This window comes from Vombatus ursinus, unplaced genomic scaffold (genome assembly GCF_900497805.2).
Source record: "Vombatus ursinus unplaced genomic scaffold, bare-nosed wombat genome assembly UNPS02014812.1, whole genome shotgun sequence".
In the NCBI taxonomy this organism is placed as follows: domain Eukaryota; kingdom Metazoa; phylum Chordata; class Mammalia; order Diprotodontia; family Vombatidae; genus Vombatus; species Vombatus ursinus.
The window spans coordinates 54,894,145-54,911,215 of NW_020954590.1; the positions used below are offsets into that span (position 1 = coordinate 54,894,145).

Below are 17,071 nucleotides of genomic sequence, written 5' to 3' on the forward strand. Positions count from 1 at the left end.
AGAATCCAAACAGGACCTACTGTTGGCCTATCAATGAGAGCCAATTGATGGTAGGGAAAGATTGGAGGTAAAAAAAAAAAAGCTTGTTAATAGAGAAAAATTTAAGAACAAAAATAAAGGAGGATAAGATACCAAAGGCATGGAAAAAGTCTTGAATCTTATTGATATCAAGAATGATAATCAAGAGAACAATTCATATGCCTACTTTCCCATTCACATAAAAAAGATTTTCAAAGAACTACCTTTACATGCAACTAGGGCATCCTCAGTGAGAAAATTAATAGAAAACAGGCAGATTTTTACTTGTTGTATTCCACAGTAGTCTACATTTTTATTATCATACTATTGAATGAATTATGTAGAGAAGACAAGATGTCATTGTGTTTATTGTTTGCTGATTATTTTTTTTTAAAAATTGATGTGATATACATAAACTCTTTCTTAAAGGCTCTTTTCAAGTAAAGTGTCTTACATACAGATATGAGATTTTTTTTGACATTTCATGAAAGCTATAACAACAGACATAATCTTTTTCAATAACCTCTTGACCTTTAGTATCAGGTAAAATATAAAATTGCAAAATATGTATTTGCTAGCAATCTTTATTTTTGTTGTGGAGTACAGATCCCAAAGTGAGGAGAGATTCTCTGTGGATAATGAAGTTCTTTAGAAGTTCATTTGCAGATGACATAAGGATGATTTTATCAAGCACAGGATACTGCAGAGCCTCCTGGAAGAGATCCTAACCCATTCACACATTACCATTGGATCATAGGTCTAGAGTACTAGAATAGGACTTCATAGGCCATCTAGGTCAATTACTTCATTTTCAAAAAGAGAAACAGAAACCAAGTCAGGTTAAATGACTTGTCCAAGGTGACACAGATAGTAAGAATCAGAAATTAGCTATGAACACCATTCCACTTGATTCCAGAACTGATTCACTTGAATGAATTTCTTGAATTGCCTAAATATTGATATACAATTATATGCACAACCTGATCAAGTCACTAAATCTATCATTGTCCCCAATGTAACACTCTGAGACTATAAACTATAAAGCAGGTACTCGTCTACATTCATGGAAAGAGTTTCTTTATCCCCCCAGGAATTCTCAATGCAAATAAAATCACCAGTCTATAGTGTCTCTCTGTCTGTCTGTCACTCTCTCTCCTTTATCTTCTTTATCTGAGTCTGTTTGTGTCTATTTATCTAGTTTTTTCATTTAATTTTTATTTTGTTCTCAATTACATGTAAAACAAAATTTTTAAATTTCATTTTTTAAATTTTAGTTCCAAATTCCTTCCCTCCCTCCCCAGCCCACTCTGAGAAGGCAAGCAATTTCATATAGATTATACATGTGTAGTCATGCAACACATTTCCATATTAACCATGTTGTGAAAGAAAATGAAGACCAACAAAACAAGAATAATAAAGTTTTTAAAGTATGTTTCAATCTGTATTCAGACATCATCCATTCTTTCTCTGGAAGTAGATAGCATTTTTCATCATAAGTCCTTCAGAATTGTTTTGGATCACTGAGAATAGCTAAATCATTCACAGTTATCACACAACATTGCTGTTACAGTGTACACTGTTCTCCTGGTTCTGCTCATTTCACTTTGCCTCAGTTCAAGTAAGCCTTCCCAGGTTTTTCTGAAAGTATCCTGCTCATCATTTCTTACAGTATGATAAGGGGCACTGTCCCAAGCTTCTGGACTTTCTTGATGCTGTTTTCATAGCTAGCTCTGGGGGTCTGTAGGTTTGGAGGACTTCCAAAGTGGTACGATTTAAGGAGAGGCGTGGTCACTGCTCTCCTAGCCCGAGCTCTGGTCTTTACCAAGGAAGGGACTTTGTTTCCCTGTAGCCACCAGCGCTAGTACTCCTCCTGGCCCTGGAACTATGACTAGGTCCCCCACTCTCCGGCAGTCACAATTGCTAGAGATCCCCTCTGTCTTGGAATTGAGAGCAGGGTCGCCACTCCTCAAGCACTTCTCTTCTCCCTGGAACCGTAACCTTGACCCTTGATCCACTATGGCCACAAATGCTATCACTCCTTTCGACTCTGGGACTGTGAAACTGCACATAGACAATGCAACAGAGTCCCGAACCCAGCACCAACAAAGGTCCGCTGCAATATTCTTCAGACCTCCTGTAAGCTGTAGGCTTCTAAAGTGCTGCCATCTCCAATGCAGCTGCCCCCTAAGGCAGGGCCTGTTCTGTGCTCCTGGGGCCCAACATCATCCTGGTCAGACAGACTTTTCCTGCTGACCTCCTAAGTTGGCTTGGGCTGGAAAATTGTTTTGCCCAGACTTCTGTTGGTTCTGCCACTCTAGAATTTTATTTGAAGTGTTATTGGAAGGAAATTTGGGAGAGCTCGGCTAAGTGCTTCTCCACACCACCATCTTGGCTCTACCTCTCCCCTATCTCTCTACTTTCGCTAGCTACCTATTTGTCTATATCTATCTACTCTATCTGTTTACATATTGATCAATCTTTCTGAGTCCGAGTCTGTCTAGTTGTGTCTATCCATCTATTTATCTAGTTGTCTACTTTATTCGTCTATCCATCTTTCAACTATCTATGAGTCTACTGTATCTGTCTGTGTACTTTATTTATCTATCAATCCATCTATCTATCCGAGTTCAGGGTATTTTTCATTGTGATAACATTATGATTAAAGGAAGGGAGGCTTTCTGATGACCATATTGAGTACAGTAGTAATTACTTGAAAATTTGTGGTTGGGGCCTACTAGTAGTTTAGAAAGAGATTAAGTTATCTTAGGTATCTCCTGGTTAAAGTAGCTGCAACTTAGTTTAGAGATTTCACTTAAACACCCCAGGTACTCCAGAACACCTAGGTCAAGCAAGTCACCAATGCCACCTTTAATTATGTTCTTTAGACAGTTCAAATGAATGATGAGTTGGGTCCAGAATTAAACAGGAAAAGAGAAGAAAGAGGCTAGATTGCCCCTGGGAAATTTCAAAATTCCTTTGAGGCATCTGAGGGACCTCATTGCCCTCTCAGAGGAAAAGACGCACTATTTTAATACCAATCATTTACTTGTGTGGTTGGATGGCTACAAATCATAGCAGCAACAGTCTCCAAAGAAATAAAAATCAGCATCTCTCAGAATGTGATAGAGAGATATGTAGAAGGTGTGAGTAGGTTATAACACAAAACAAATAAGGAACTATGAATAAGAATTGTAAAGGTAACATCATCAAAGAAATGTGTAGCGTAGTGCCTACTTGGGCCACACTCAGCTGAGGCCACAGGGACCAATAACCTGTGCCAATCCCTATCCTTTATCAGGTGTTATACTCACCTTTTCCATTGAGGGAGTAGAGTCCCTAATTCTTACATTCATTGGCTCTTCACCCACACCTCAGCTTTCCAAGGAAAATTGGTAATTATGATAATATTTCTTTTGGCTCTAGTCTAGGGATTCCTCGAGGAAGCAGAAAAAGTAAAAAAAAAAAAATTGCCCAATGTACAAACATGAATCAGATATTATTCCCACACAGAAAAAGGAATGCTAAACAACAAATAATCATGGAATGATTAGAATAGAATCCAGAGGCAGAGCCAAGATTGCAGAGTTATAGGAAGCAGTGCAATAAGCTCTGCTCCACAAACTTTTCCCAACACATCTAGAAAATTTACTGGACTGAATCCGGATAGGGTAAATCCAGAAAAAGTCACAGTGAGTCATTGTCCGGCTGACCTCACAATAGAGAGACAGAGAGGTCTGCCAACCCTGGAGTTGAGATCAGCCAGGAGCATTCCAATGCCCAGGGAGAGGCTGTAAGAAGAGGTCATAGAACCATACCTGGTCACTCCCCAGACTCCTACAGAGCACTGCAACGGGGATAGGTGCCGACTCACAGCTTTGTCATTCACTACCTAGTTCCAGATCACAAATCCAAGGCTGGGGAAGAAGGCGATCTGTGAATGGCAGGGGGACAGAGAGTGTTCCCAGGCAGGAGAGCTCTAAATGGTGAATGGAAAAAGGACATTCAGAAGGCAATAGCAACAGCATTGGTGTGTCTCAGCCTCCAAGCCCAGAGCAGGGATTCAATTAAAGCATCTAGCACAGCTTGTAGAGGAATAACCAAGGCATGAAACCCAGAACAATGGGGAGCCTACAATTCTGCCATTTTAAACCAACAGTTTCCCAAATGGCTGATAGGGACTGAATTCAACAGCAGTCTTCTTTTGCAAAGACCCAAAAAGGAACTTGCAGACCTCAGAGAAGAGGGAAAGCAATCAGATTTTGCCCTGAATCAGATTACTTTAGTAGTGCTGAAAGCTTGTAGGTCATCAACATGCCCCTAAGATCCTGGAATAACACAACCCAAAAAAAGCAGCAACAGGGCTAGCGTAGTCCTTCTCACTAGCAATGTGACAGAGCCCAGCCCTAGCATTGAGTCTGAAATCAAGAAGTAGCCTGCAAGGATGTGCAAACAAAAGATGAACCCCCACCATAATGAGCTACTGTGGTGGCAAAGATACCTAAGACACAAACCCAGAAGAAGAGAGAGACTCCAAAACAGCTGTACCAAATGCCAGGAGGTTAGAGTGGGAAAGGGGGAAGGCAGATCTTGGCTGATTAAAACAAATAAAATTTAAAAATACAATCCAGTAAGTTTTCATTGTGAGGATAATTAGTTGGGAGGCTAATATTCAAGCCTTGTATGGGACATTGATAATTTTTACAAGAGTGCCAATCAATCAGTTCACATTTCATCTGAGCACAGTTTGATCAAATGCCAAGTGTTCCAAGCATGATCTTTTTGCTCGCTCTCTCTCTCTCTCTCTCACTTTGTCACAAGCCTTATTCTATAACTACTACTGCAACTGCAACCAACCATGTAGATTCTACCCTTTCTAAGATATCCAAGACTTTCTGGTGTTCACAAGGTCTATACTAAAGGAAAAGAAACATGGAAGGAGAGGTAAAGCAGCTAGAGACCCCACATATAAGCCCAGCTACTTGAATCCAAACTCCATGTGGGGAGTTGAGCCTAGAGGGTTAGTTCTTACCTTTTAATTTTGCTGGAATAGGGAAGAACACTTGCTTCTTCTGCTACCCAACTGGAGCTGTATATTGTCTTTTCAAGAATACTTTTAAGATAGAGACCCATTAGCAAAAAGACTCGTCTCTTCTACCAGCTGTGAGACCCCCATCATCACCTTTTCTGTCTCAAAAATCGATCACAGGGGATTTAAACCAATGATGAATTATATATAGTCAGAAGCAGGAAGAGAGTATCTACACATGCAGGAAGAAGGAGAGGTGGCCATGGGGGTAGAGTATCTATTACAAATATATGATTGAAAAAAGATAGGCTGGTCACAGGGCCAGATTGAGAGATAATCAGTTGACAATCTGTGTGCTCCACTGGCATCAGGAAAAATTGATGAAAACACCTAAGCACCTTGCATAGACACCCCCACCATGAACTTATGGGAATATATGAATATAATCACACAGAATGAGCAGACATAGATGGGTTGTGATGTGAATCACTGGAGGAAACAAATTGGTTTGCTGGGTGATTCTGGACAAGTCACTTAACCTTTATATGCCTCAGTTTCCTCGTTTTAAAATTGGTATAATAACAGCACCTACCTCTCAGAGTTGTTTTAAATACCAAATGAAATAACATACCAAAAGCACTTTGCAAACCTTAAAGTGTTATATAAATGCTAGCTACCATGAAATTATAGATCCTTTTGAGTGTAAAATATATAAATATACAAATACACAAATACACACATGTGTAGATGTATGCATATACATGTGTGCACATGTATAGACATGCACATATGTATGTATATGTGTCTGTGTATACATGCTAATGGCAAGAAGCAGTAATAGTATAGAAACCAGAGTGCTGAGCATGGAGACAGAATGACCTAGGTTCAAATCCTTCCTCAGACACTTACTAGCTCTGTTGATCTGGGGTTGTCATTTATGAGTTTCAGTCAACTCCCTGGGATGCATCTACTAAATCACAGATGGATTGTGGTCTGCTTCGAAGGAAGGAGTTCCCCAGCCAAAGATGAAATCATAGATCTTCCCAGTATTCCTCTGGGTCAATAGTGCCCTTCTTTAAAAGGCTCATTGAGCCACAGTTTTCCAAAGGCTTCTACTTTCTAGACTTGTCAGCTCACTAGGTCCAAGCTGCCAGTCAGAAAAAAAATAATTTATCTAGTTTGTGCCAGGATGTTATAATTCAAGTCTTTATGATTCCATAGAAAGTTTCAGATATCTTTTAGACCCCAAATTTCTCATGTCATATCCAACCAAAAGGGCTTCTGATATTATACCTAATAACCCCATGGGACTTCTTTTCTCTCAAGAGTTTGTATTTGCAAACTTAAATAGGCTTAAATAGGACAGTCTTTTCTTTTGAAACTATAACAAATATCATGCAATATAAATATAAAATATAACCTGTTCTTCTATCTCTAAGTTTCAGTTTCAAAAGGAAAGACTGCGTTTTTTGAACTCATCTATATCTCTATGTACAAATGTGTACATACATATGTGCACATTTGTATATAGGTATATAGATGTATATAGAGTTATATATCTAAATTCATATGTATATGAATTAGTTATTTTTCTTGAAGGGAAGGATTGACATTTCTATGTTCAGTAATATCTTTTTAGAGCCCCTGGTTCTTAGCCATGCAAATAGTGGGCACCCAATAAATGCGTCCTTGGTATGTGGCTGTACACATGTTCATTGATCCATTCACTTCACAGCTCTTCAAAGTAAGCACTCCCATGTTTCTTCAGCTCTATTTTACAGAAGGGAAACTGGTGGAGGAGGCACTGTCTAGTGAAGTCAGAAGCCTGCATCACTGCCACTAACAGAATCTGGGATAAAATACAGGCTTCTTCATGCCCAAGAGTCCCAGTGCTCCCAATCTGGCTCGGGGGAGAATGACTATTTAGCAATACTAAATAAAATAATAATAATGCATTTTATTTACAAGGCACTTATCCACTATTGGTGCTCAAGGTGTCTGCCTTGAAGCACAGCAGTAAAACAATTAAACTTTATTGAGCTGTCTAATGTCATGCCCATGTGGATGGTACCTTATTGTAAGACCTCGCTCAGGGTCCTTTGTATAGGCCTGCATTTTCTCCAAAACTGCTGTTGATTCTTTGTGTATCTCTAATTTCTTTCCATAACATCAATAAAGGAGAATATTGAGAGGAGAAAGGTCTCTTCCAAACAGGGGGTCCGCCTCTCGGCTGTGATTTGCTTGGCAATTGGAGAGTCTGTGTTCAGGGTCTTGCAGCAAAAGGTGAGAAATGTAGGAGCAGTGCCTTTAAAAAGAGAGAGAACAAGCCACAGACAGCAGCGGGAAGCCCTCTCTGCCCAATTACAAGGTGATCCCAGTTCATTTTTATGGTTTGTTTCTTTTTTTTTTATCACATATGTTTCCAAACACAGTCTTGATATCCTGTGGGGCTGCTTTTGTAAAGAGCCAGAGCTTCTGATTTAAGGAGCTTCAAAAATAGCTCTCTGCCACTTCTGTCTGGAAAAGAGCAGTCATGTAACAGCACGTTTATTCTCTTTGAAAAATAGAAGGATGTCAAAAGAAAAGTTCATGGTGAAATTAGGCTGATTTGTTTTGTGCGCCTGTGATTCCAGCTTTGGATGGTAACGATAACAACAACAACATCCCCTCCATAACGGTTTGTTAAATAAGAAAAAAGTTATTAAAATGAATTTTTGCTCAAAAAAACTTATCCAGACAGGCAGAATCATCAATTATACAAGCTCTGAGAGAAAAATTTTTAAAAATAGAAAAGAAAAGCTTGATATCCATGGACAGATATTCCCTCCCTAGTCAGCACACAATACAATTATTGTGTTCAAGAAAAGGAAAACCTCATTAGTTTTGATACAAATGATCGGCAGTTCTCACAGATTCTCTCCGTGCTGGCTGTGATGGATGCTAAGTGGTAATCCCATAGCCTGAAACCTGCATAGTGAAAGTACTTTGGGTTTATGTTGACAAGGGGCAGTTCTTATTTGGAAAGACTTTTAAGAGGATGCCTAGGTAAGATTTTTTTAGGCAGGGCCACCCAGAGAGCTATAGCTCAGGTCCTAGACAGAATCCACATCACTTACTTCACATTTCATTTTAGTCAGCATAATTATGCATTCTGCAGTTCCAATAGCTACAGCTGTTGTCTACTTTTTTTTTTTTTTTTGCAAATCAGAGTGAGTCCTCAGTTTGGTTGGAGAGGGGGGATTGGTGAGGGGGGGCATCCCATATCACATGCTAAAAGATGCTTTCCTTGATTTTTATATGTTAAACAGAACCAAGAGAGTAGCTTAGTCCCAGTTCCATACTGTACCAAGAATGTATAACCTGTGGTCTCTCCTTCTTGAACCTGTGGTATGGCAAGGAGTTCAAATTTTCTCCATTTCTGAACACATACAATCACACTTTAAAAGCCTTGGATTAACTCTCAAGTCACAATCTCTGTGCTAGACAAAATTTACCACTCCTATTTCTGTATAATGTATAGTATGCTAACATATATTAAAATAGCTGGTTTAAATCTTCCCTTAGTTCTTGAAGTTCTACCTGATTAGAAAGCACTTCAGAATCCCAAAATGTACCCACATATTCTTGGGTCTTAGGACTATATTGATTGTCTTCTATTAAGCCTCACTCAAATGTGGTCACAAAATGTTATCATCAAGCTAAACAGCAATTTTGTATATCTGTCACTATTCTTTTCATGACTATTAACTGACCAAGACATTTGGGAATTATGGACTTAATGTCTCATTTGTTTTTCTTAATGTTTAGTCATTTCAGTCATGTCCATCTCTTCATGACCCCATTTGGGGTTTTCTTGACAAAAAGATACCGGAGTGGTTTGCCATTTCCTTCTCCAGCTCATTTTACAGATGAGGAATTGAGGCAAACAGGGTTAAGTGGCTTTCCCAGGGTCACGCAGCTAGTGATGAGACCAGATTTGAATTTGGAAAGATGCATCATCCTGACTTCTGACCTGGCATTCTATCCAATGTGCCACCTAGCTGCTTGCAATGTCTCATTGCAAAGGTGCAATTAAGCCTGAATACTTAGTTCATTGTGCATTTGGACCTATCAATAAGATAGGTTGGCATTCTTTTTTGTTCATTTCCTCATTTTTCTTTCCTCTTTCTTTCCTTTTTTCCTTCCTGCCCTTTTTCTCAAATTATCTTCATTCATTCCCATATATCTTTGTTCCTTCTACGTTTTATCATCGCTCCTCCCCTCTCCCAGTTTAACTTCAGTTTTATGAGGGGGTAGAAAGAACAAGAAGGTAAGCCTCTAATCATTCAGCACACATATGCAGTGTTTCAGGTTAAACCTATTTTCCTTCTATCCCCATATAAGATATGCTAACTTTCATGCAAAGTTTCTGTCTCTGAGTTTTCATCTTATAATGATCATCACTCATCACAGGAAAAAATCAGGTTAATATACTACTATCAGATGCCTCATTATACTTTAAATACCTCATATAGTATTGTGTGCACAAAGAACCTTTCAAAGTCAGTGGTGTGGTAGTGAGGAGAGAGGAGGTTTTAATGGATGAAGAATGAACAAGGAATAAAAGACAAGAGTTGTGTGCAGAGAATACTCAGTTGTCCAGACAGGGATGACCAATGAAACCAAAAGATTATCTAAAGATCTAATTTTAACCAATAGTTTCAATACAACTCCCTCTCTATACTGTCTTTTCCCCAGAGTTTCTAATAAGGAAAAGAACTTAATTTCTCTTACTCTCCTTGCCTAGAACACTACCAAATATTGGAAATGATCACCAAAAAAAAGAGAGAAAAGGAAGCAAGAACGCCAAACCTGGATTTTTTTAAAGGATAATTGTCTTCTGAAGAATACAAAGTGAACAACATATTCTATCCAGTGAAATCTCACAAAATTTCATATAAACTCTTGACTGTTAGAATGAAGAAGAAAACTTAGCTCCTTTTTTTTTTCAACACTGATTCATTACTTTGGATAGCCACTGTAAGCCAAGACTTCCTGGATCACCTGAGGTCTGATCTCAAGTTTGATACACTTGTAAAAGCAGGGCTTGTCCTCTCTCTGTGACTGGTGTTTCCCAGAGATTGAAACTGATAATTTCCCACTTTCCAAATGGGACCACTATGGGGTCCTCAAAGCTTTTCCTCTGCCTATTTGAGCAATAATAACCTCACTGCTTTGATTCACCAAACAGCCAACCTGTAGGTATCCTGATACCTTCCATTCCAGTCAGCACAGCCAAGTTGCTATCCTGAGTACAGCATTGATGTCTGCTGCTACACAGAGTGGAAAATGAACTGTGGAGCCTTGTCCTTCCATGTATGGTATTCCAAGTCAAATTTGTCCAGCTTCTAGAAGAGCCAAGATGATAGCAGCTCTGTTTTGATATTGGAGCTGAAAACCGCAAAGCACAGCAAAGCCTGACTAGAGCTCTAGGATGCAAAAGGTTTTCCAGGAGAAGCAAACCCATTCCATTTGTGGCTTTTGCTAGTTTTACCCCATCAAGGAATGCATTTTCCAAAAACCTTTTCTGCAAAGCTTGCAAAAGCCACAAATTCGATACCTTTGCTTTACATGCAAAATGTGATGCCCAGCTCCAGCTAGTTTTTGTAGTGCATTAGCTAATGTAATCTAACTTCTTCTAAGAAGTTCCAGGTCAGCCAGCTTAACCCACACATTTCACAGAACATTCAAACACACTTTTGTTTAAGACCTCAGAAAACCATAGACAAAGTATGAAGTGGCAATGGATCCCAACCCTGAAATATTTAAATGCTGCATTACCCCCATCCTGATGGTCTTGATGTGCACTCACACAGACCATGGATCTGCCAGGTGATTCTATCAACAGGACAAAGACAAGGTCAGATCATTGAAAGAGGGAAGACGCCAGCGTAAAATCTTTCATTCAGTTGGGTCATAAAGACAAAAGATATGCCATCTGCAGAAGGCTGAGAAGATTCCTTTCCAGAACAAACAGAAGAATTTAGAAGGGGAAAAATGTCATAAATCTGATTTCCAAGAAAGCAACCGTAATGTGGCTTTTTTCTTCTAAGTTAGAGTAGATTCCAAAATCTTTACTGGTGCTGATTTTTGCTGTTTCTTACCCCCCTCCCCCTCCGCCCGGCCCGTAGTATTCATTGCTATTGTTCATACTCCAGGTAAGGGCTGACAATCAGTAGTTTCAAATTCAACTTTCCTGTTTAAATTTATGAAGCTCATTTATTTACCATATTACCATTATCTAAATTTTTTTGTTTCTTTTCATTAAGGCTAGTTAATCCAGTTTGTGTTGTTCTGAATTAAGCATAATGGGAGAGGTCTATAACATACCATAAGTAGGTATGGGACAAAATGCTATAATGAAGCAGTTGAGGTTTGGAGGTCTCAGAAGTAGATGACCTCTGATGTCAATTACAATTCCAAGGTTTTCTGATTTTGTAAAAATAATGTAGCTTATATAGATTTCCCAAGGTTCTGTTTTTCTTCTTCCTCACAGAATCACGTAATTTCACAGTTTTGGAAGGAATCTCTATGGCTGTCTAGTTCAACCCACATTGGAAAAAGAATTGTCCACAAGAGAGAGGTGCTGAACATGATGGCTACCTAGTCCTAGCCCAGAATTGTCTGTAGAGGTAGACAGACTATCTCTGTTTGCAACCTATGAAGGAGAATTAAGATTCTTCTGGATAAAAGTACTTAAGGTATTTCCATTGTTGGTAATATAAAAAATATACTTAGGTTACATGTAAGAAAGAGCTAAAAATACCCTGGTCTCTCCCAGCCTGTTCTCTTATTTACTTATGATCTTATGATGAACAAAATGTTAAGAAGACTGAAAGCACACAAATTTTTAAAGTATCTTCTTTTTATTTCCCAACATATCATTAAGCTTTGGATTCACAGAAGCAAAATGGCCTCAGATGATGAGGATATAGATTATGGACTGAGGGCTACATAATTAAACATGTAAGATATCAAGGTAAAGTACCAGAATACATAAAGAGGATAATTTCTTTAGTCAGCAAATGGGCAATAACAGGAAAAGAATTTTTGTCTTGGGATAGTGAGCAGTTGTATAAACATATGATGCAAAGGCTTTTTCAAATAGACATAACATTGCCATATGTTCCATCAGAAAACTGCAGAGGGACTTGGGAAAATCAGAATGATTTAAGATTGCCTATACACATCTCTGCCACCACTTGGTTAGCTGAGCCCAGGCAGCTAAAGGTAAGGAGTGTAGTTAAATGGGGACATGTGGAGAGACCAGAGTGCGCCCCAGAGATTGTTGTGCTGAGATAAAGGAAACTATCAAATACCACTACAGTGGTGCTGCTCCCCTTAAAATACAGCCGAGTGTGTGTGCTCCTTCTAGGTCCTTCAGTACCACAATGCACAGTGGAAAACTTTCCTCCACATACAAAGAGGAGCCTTTCACGTGGCATAGGATTCAAACTGTAGGTAATGTGTAGCTTCACCTCCCTCTCTCTCATTGCTACTTAACTATTGGGAAAAAAACAACTGTGCCAAGGGGTCACAGTAACAGTAAAGGAAATAGATCCTACCTATAAAGGGAGGGAGAGAGGTCTCACTCTAAAGCAGACCTGATGAAAACAATTGGGCCTCAAGGTTCACACATGTGCTTACAAAATGGCAATGCAACTTATTTTTAAAAAATGAAAAATTCAATACATGAAATATTTTATTCACATGATCTTAGTTCATTTTTTTTTCACTGAATTGACCATGCCAATTGTTTTGGCTTTGTGGAACTTGCACATAGTAGGTCTTTGATAAATATTTGCTAAATTGAATTTAATTAATTCAGTCATGAAAATGTAGCTATAACATGAAGCACTGGGGACAATCTGGTGAATTTGAGCTACCCAAAGTGATATGTGAAACAAATTCTTACACCATCACCAAAAAACCAGCTAGCATGGCTCACTCTGATACTTTGGGTAACCTATAATTTTATCATCACTGATACTCCATCCAAAAACACAGAGCACAAGCCCTCTATGCTTTCTCATCTTACTTCACTCAGCTCTATGTTTACAATAAAAATACTCTTTTGAAGCTCTTTCCAATGCTATGGATATTCTTCCCTTTTGATACCTCAGAGGTACAAATGTACCATTTTCTATCAGATTATCCATGTGTATTTATTATTTCTCACTCTTCCTTTACAACCTCTTCACTTACTTTGCCAGTTACAAATGACCTTGATGTTGTTTTTCTTGGTACATTTCTTGTACACAAGTTATCATTGGAGCATACTACAGCCTGCTTATACCTACCACTTTATCTTTCCATTTTAATCTTTCTGAGGAAGATATGTTCCATGAATCTTACTGCTAAAGAGATGAGCTCTGTGGATAGCTTGGAATAAACTGAAGGCCCTAGATAATTTTCCAAATTCCATCCATCATGATCTTTTCCTCTTCCCATTGGGCCCTGCTCATTTGCATTCTGATGTAGGGCTTGAAGAAGATAAATACATATAAATGGGTTAAATAAATAGGATGTCTATCCAGCTACATTTCATAATCCAGAACATATATGTTTTTCATCCGCTTGTTTTTACTTCGATGTATGTGTATTATTATGTGTTTTAATGAAGAGATTTTATAGGGTCTTAGGGCTTGATGCAATGAATACAATTTCATCCAATTCTATTGTTGAAATCAATTCAATGCAACACATTAATTAAACCCCCAATGTTTCAAGGGCACTTTGCTAGGTGCTCAGGTAAATACAAAGGTTTGATAAGATGTGACCTCTACCCTCAGGGACTTTATAGGGGAAAAACATTTAAACAGGTGACAATGTTACCCATAAAATGTTCATTAGTGAGGTACAAAACAATGTACCATATCAGATCGGGGGAGGGGGCTTGTCATTATTAAAAGAGTTGATCAGGGAAGGCTCCATAAAGAAAGTATCTCTTGACTTGAAAGCTTAACAGGTGAAAAAGGATGATAGGGTATATTCCAGAAAGAATGAACTATCAGAGCAAAGACACAGAGTTTTATGGCTTCTAAGTTGGCAACAAACCTATGACCTCTCTCATTCCTTGAGCGTGAATCATATTTTCCAACATAATTTTTACTATCTTCCCCTATTCACCACTATTGAAATTGCTGAGTATCAAAGTACACATGGGCTTAACTTGTAAAAATTCATCAAGTTCCTCATAGACCTTTTTCACCTCTTCACCCTCAGCAACAGATGTTGCCTTCTAAGCAGCAATTATCTTCACGGCATTCTCCTTGTATGCACTCACCATGAGCACTGCAAGATGCGATAAGAAACAAAATTTCATGGAACACTTCATTGTTATATGTGAGTGCATAATTAAACCAATTCTGTCAATTCTTTTGATCTTCCTTTCATGGAGGACATCAAAACTCTTCTTACATTTATTTATCTGCAGTTTCTTCATTTGGGAAACAAGTATTTATTAAGTGCCTACTACATGCCAGACATTATGCTAGGCATTGGGGATTCAAAGACAAAAATCAAATCATCCTTATTCTGAAGGAATTTAATTCTTTATTTCTCCTAGTTATATTTACAATAAGAAAATGAATAGGAATATAGTTAAGTTCCTCAAGTAGTGTGTGAACTCACTAGTTACCAAATGAGATTATACAGTTGAATTAATATGAGCAAACTATCTTGAAAATATGTTATTTTTCATACCCTTTGCCATATTTCCCACCATTCTGTCAACAACTCTGTAAAAATAGATGGAGACCACTTGGCCATTACTTATTTTTGTCTGTTGAATTAGTTTCAAACTTGTATTGATGCTATGGTAGTAATCATTTCCTGTCTAATACTCATATGTTCTAAGTGGATAAGTAAGGACTTTCAGAAACAAAAGCTATTCTAAAACCTCAGAGCACCAACATCAGAGCACCTGAGTCAGAGTTGAGCACAAGGTATGAAAGGTTTTTGACTTACTCCCTCACAAATAACTATACTATGATCCAAGTTGCCTCTAGCAATCCCCATTAGTATCTACATGTTGTCACATCTGTCCCATCAAGTAGATCCCCACCTCTTACCATATATATATATGTATATATATATATACACATATATGTATATGTATATATATATATATGCACACACATATATATGGGTATTTCCCTACCACTATTCACTGAAAACAGACTTTTTTTAGTAGAAATTTTTTAAAAATATCACTTCTGACTTCCTGGGGTGAAGCCAAGATGACAAAGGAGAGAAAGCACTCAGCTGAGCTCTCCCAACATTCATCTCCAAACAACTTTCAAATAATGTCTCAAATTGAATTCTTGAGTGGCAGAGAAAGAAAGGTCAGAGTGAGACATTCTTACAGCCTGAGACAACATAGGAGGTCAGACAAAGAAATTTATGACATAGGAGAAGAGGCTGGCCCTAAACTCACATGAATGAAACAACAATGGTATAACTAGGTGGGGATGACAAAAGCAGCAGCAGCTTCAGGATCTCTCAAACCAGAGACAGTAAAGATACCTGATCACTAGCCAGAAAGAGATTAGAGGGTACCCTTTTGCTAGCAATGGATGCAGGACCAGTTTCTGTTAGGCAGCTCCATTGCCTAAATCCACTTCTGGGTTCAGAGTTCACAGGCACAGAAAAGCATTTTTGGTCAAGACAGAGTGGAAGTATTCCACTCCAAAAAAAAATAATAATCCAAACTTCCATTTTGCACATTAACTACTTCACTGACATCCTGTATATTCAAACATGTAACTGGTTGATCAGTATCTAAATTGGCAAGATCACACCAACAAAATCCTTCATCATGTGTCATACAGTAAATCTGTTTGTATTCCTTCCCAGACCAACCAACATAACTTACTGATGAATCAGAGTTACAAGTTGCAATCAGGTGATCTTCTTCATTGTCATTGCTTATATCAAAAACATTCACAAGTCCATCAGTTGATCCTGAGACTATCATGTTAGGGTTGTCAGGATGAAAACATACCTGGGTTATATTATCACTGTGTGTCTCTGAATAAACACCTAATGGGTCTTTTACAGGGCTTTGAGAACTAATTCTTGCATCTCAGAATACCATCAAAGTATCATCACCAACTTTTTCAGTGACAGCACAAATTATATGATCATTGCAATTAATATCAAAACTGATGAAAACATTGGAAGGATAACCCTTAAACACCTGTACTGGTATTTTGCCAGATAAGTGCATATCCCAACATTTTACAGTGCCATCTGTGCATGCTGAAAATACATGGGAATAGGAATGTGCAAATTTGACTCCTTTCAGTAATCCAGGCTGTCCGTTAAACTTCCTGAACAAACTTAAGGTCTCTCTATTATATAGTCTAACTGATCCATTGACACAAGAAACAGCAACTATGTATCCATTTTCTTCCTACACATTTTTTTAAGTGTCTATGTCGAGAAGGTAAGTGGGCTCTTTAGTCACTGCAGAATGTTTAGCGATAGACAAATTTGCAAAATATTCTTCAATCTTCTCCATACCTACAGTAGTATCATATAGTACTTCCCTGAGGGGAAGTATCACTTCTGACCCCAAGGGATCAGAGACCCTGAGGAACAGTGTTGATTACAGTCCCAAGAGATGAAGGTCTCCTCCTGAATAAAGACCAGAATGCAGACCAAGAGAGCAGTGACCACACTTCTCCCCAGATCACAGCACTTTGGAAGGACCAAAAACTTCCAAACCATCAGAAGTACTTCTGAAAACAGCAAGGCAAAAAAGCCTGAAGCTTGAGACAGAGTCCCTTTGCCCCTCCTCACACTGAGGACAGAACCCAGCATTAACAAAGTTCCAAATCAAGAAATAGGGTGAAAAAAGTGCAAAAAAACAAAAACAAAAAAGAACCTGGCCATAAAAATATACTATGGTAACAGGGAATATCAAGACACAAGTCAAAACAACTACAAGTAAAACCTCAACGAAAAATGTAAAATGTACACAAG

At 38.4% G+C, this 17,071-nt stretch overlaps 1 pseudogene; it reads right to left on the reverse strand.

Annotated features, from left to right (window-relative positions):
• Nucleotides 1–15,746: 15,746 nt before the first annotated feature.
• On the reverse strand, nucleotides 15,747–16,616 carry LOC114053958 (annotated as a pseudogene).
• Between the last annotated feature and the right edge of the window lie 455 nt (nucleotides 16,617–17,071).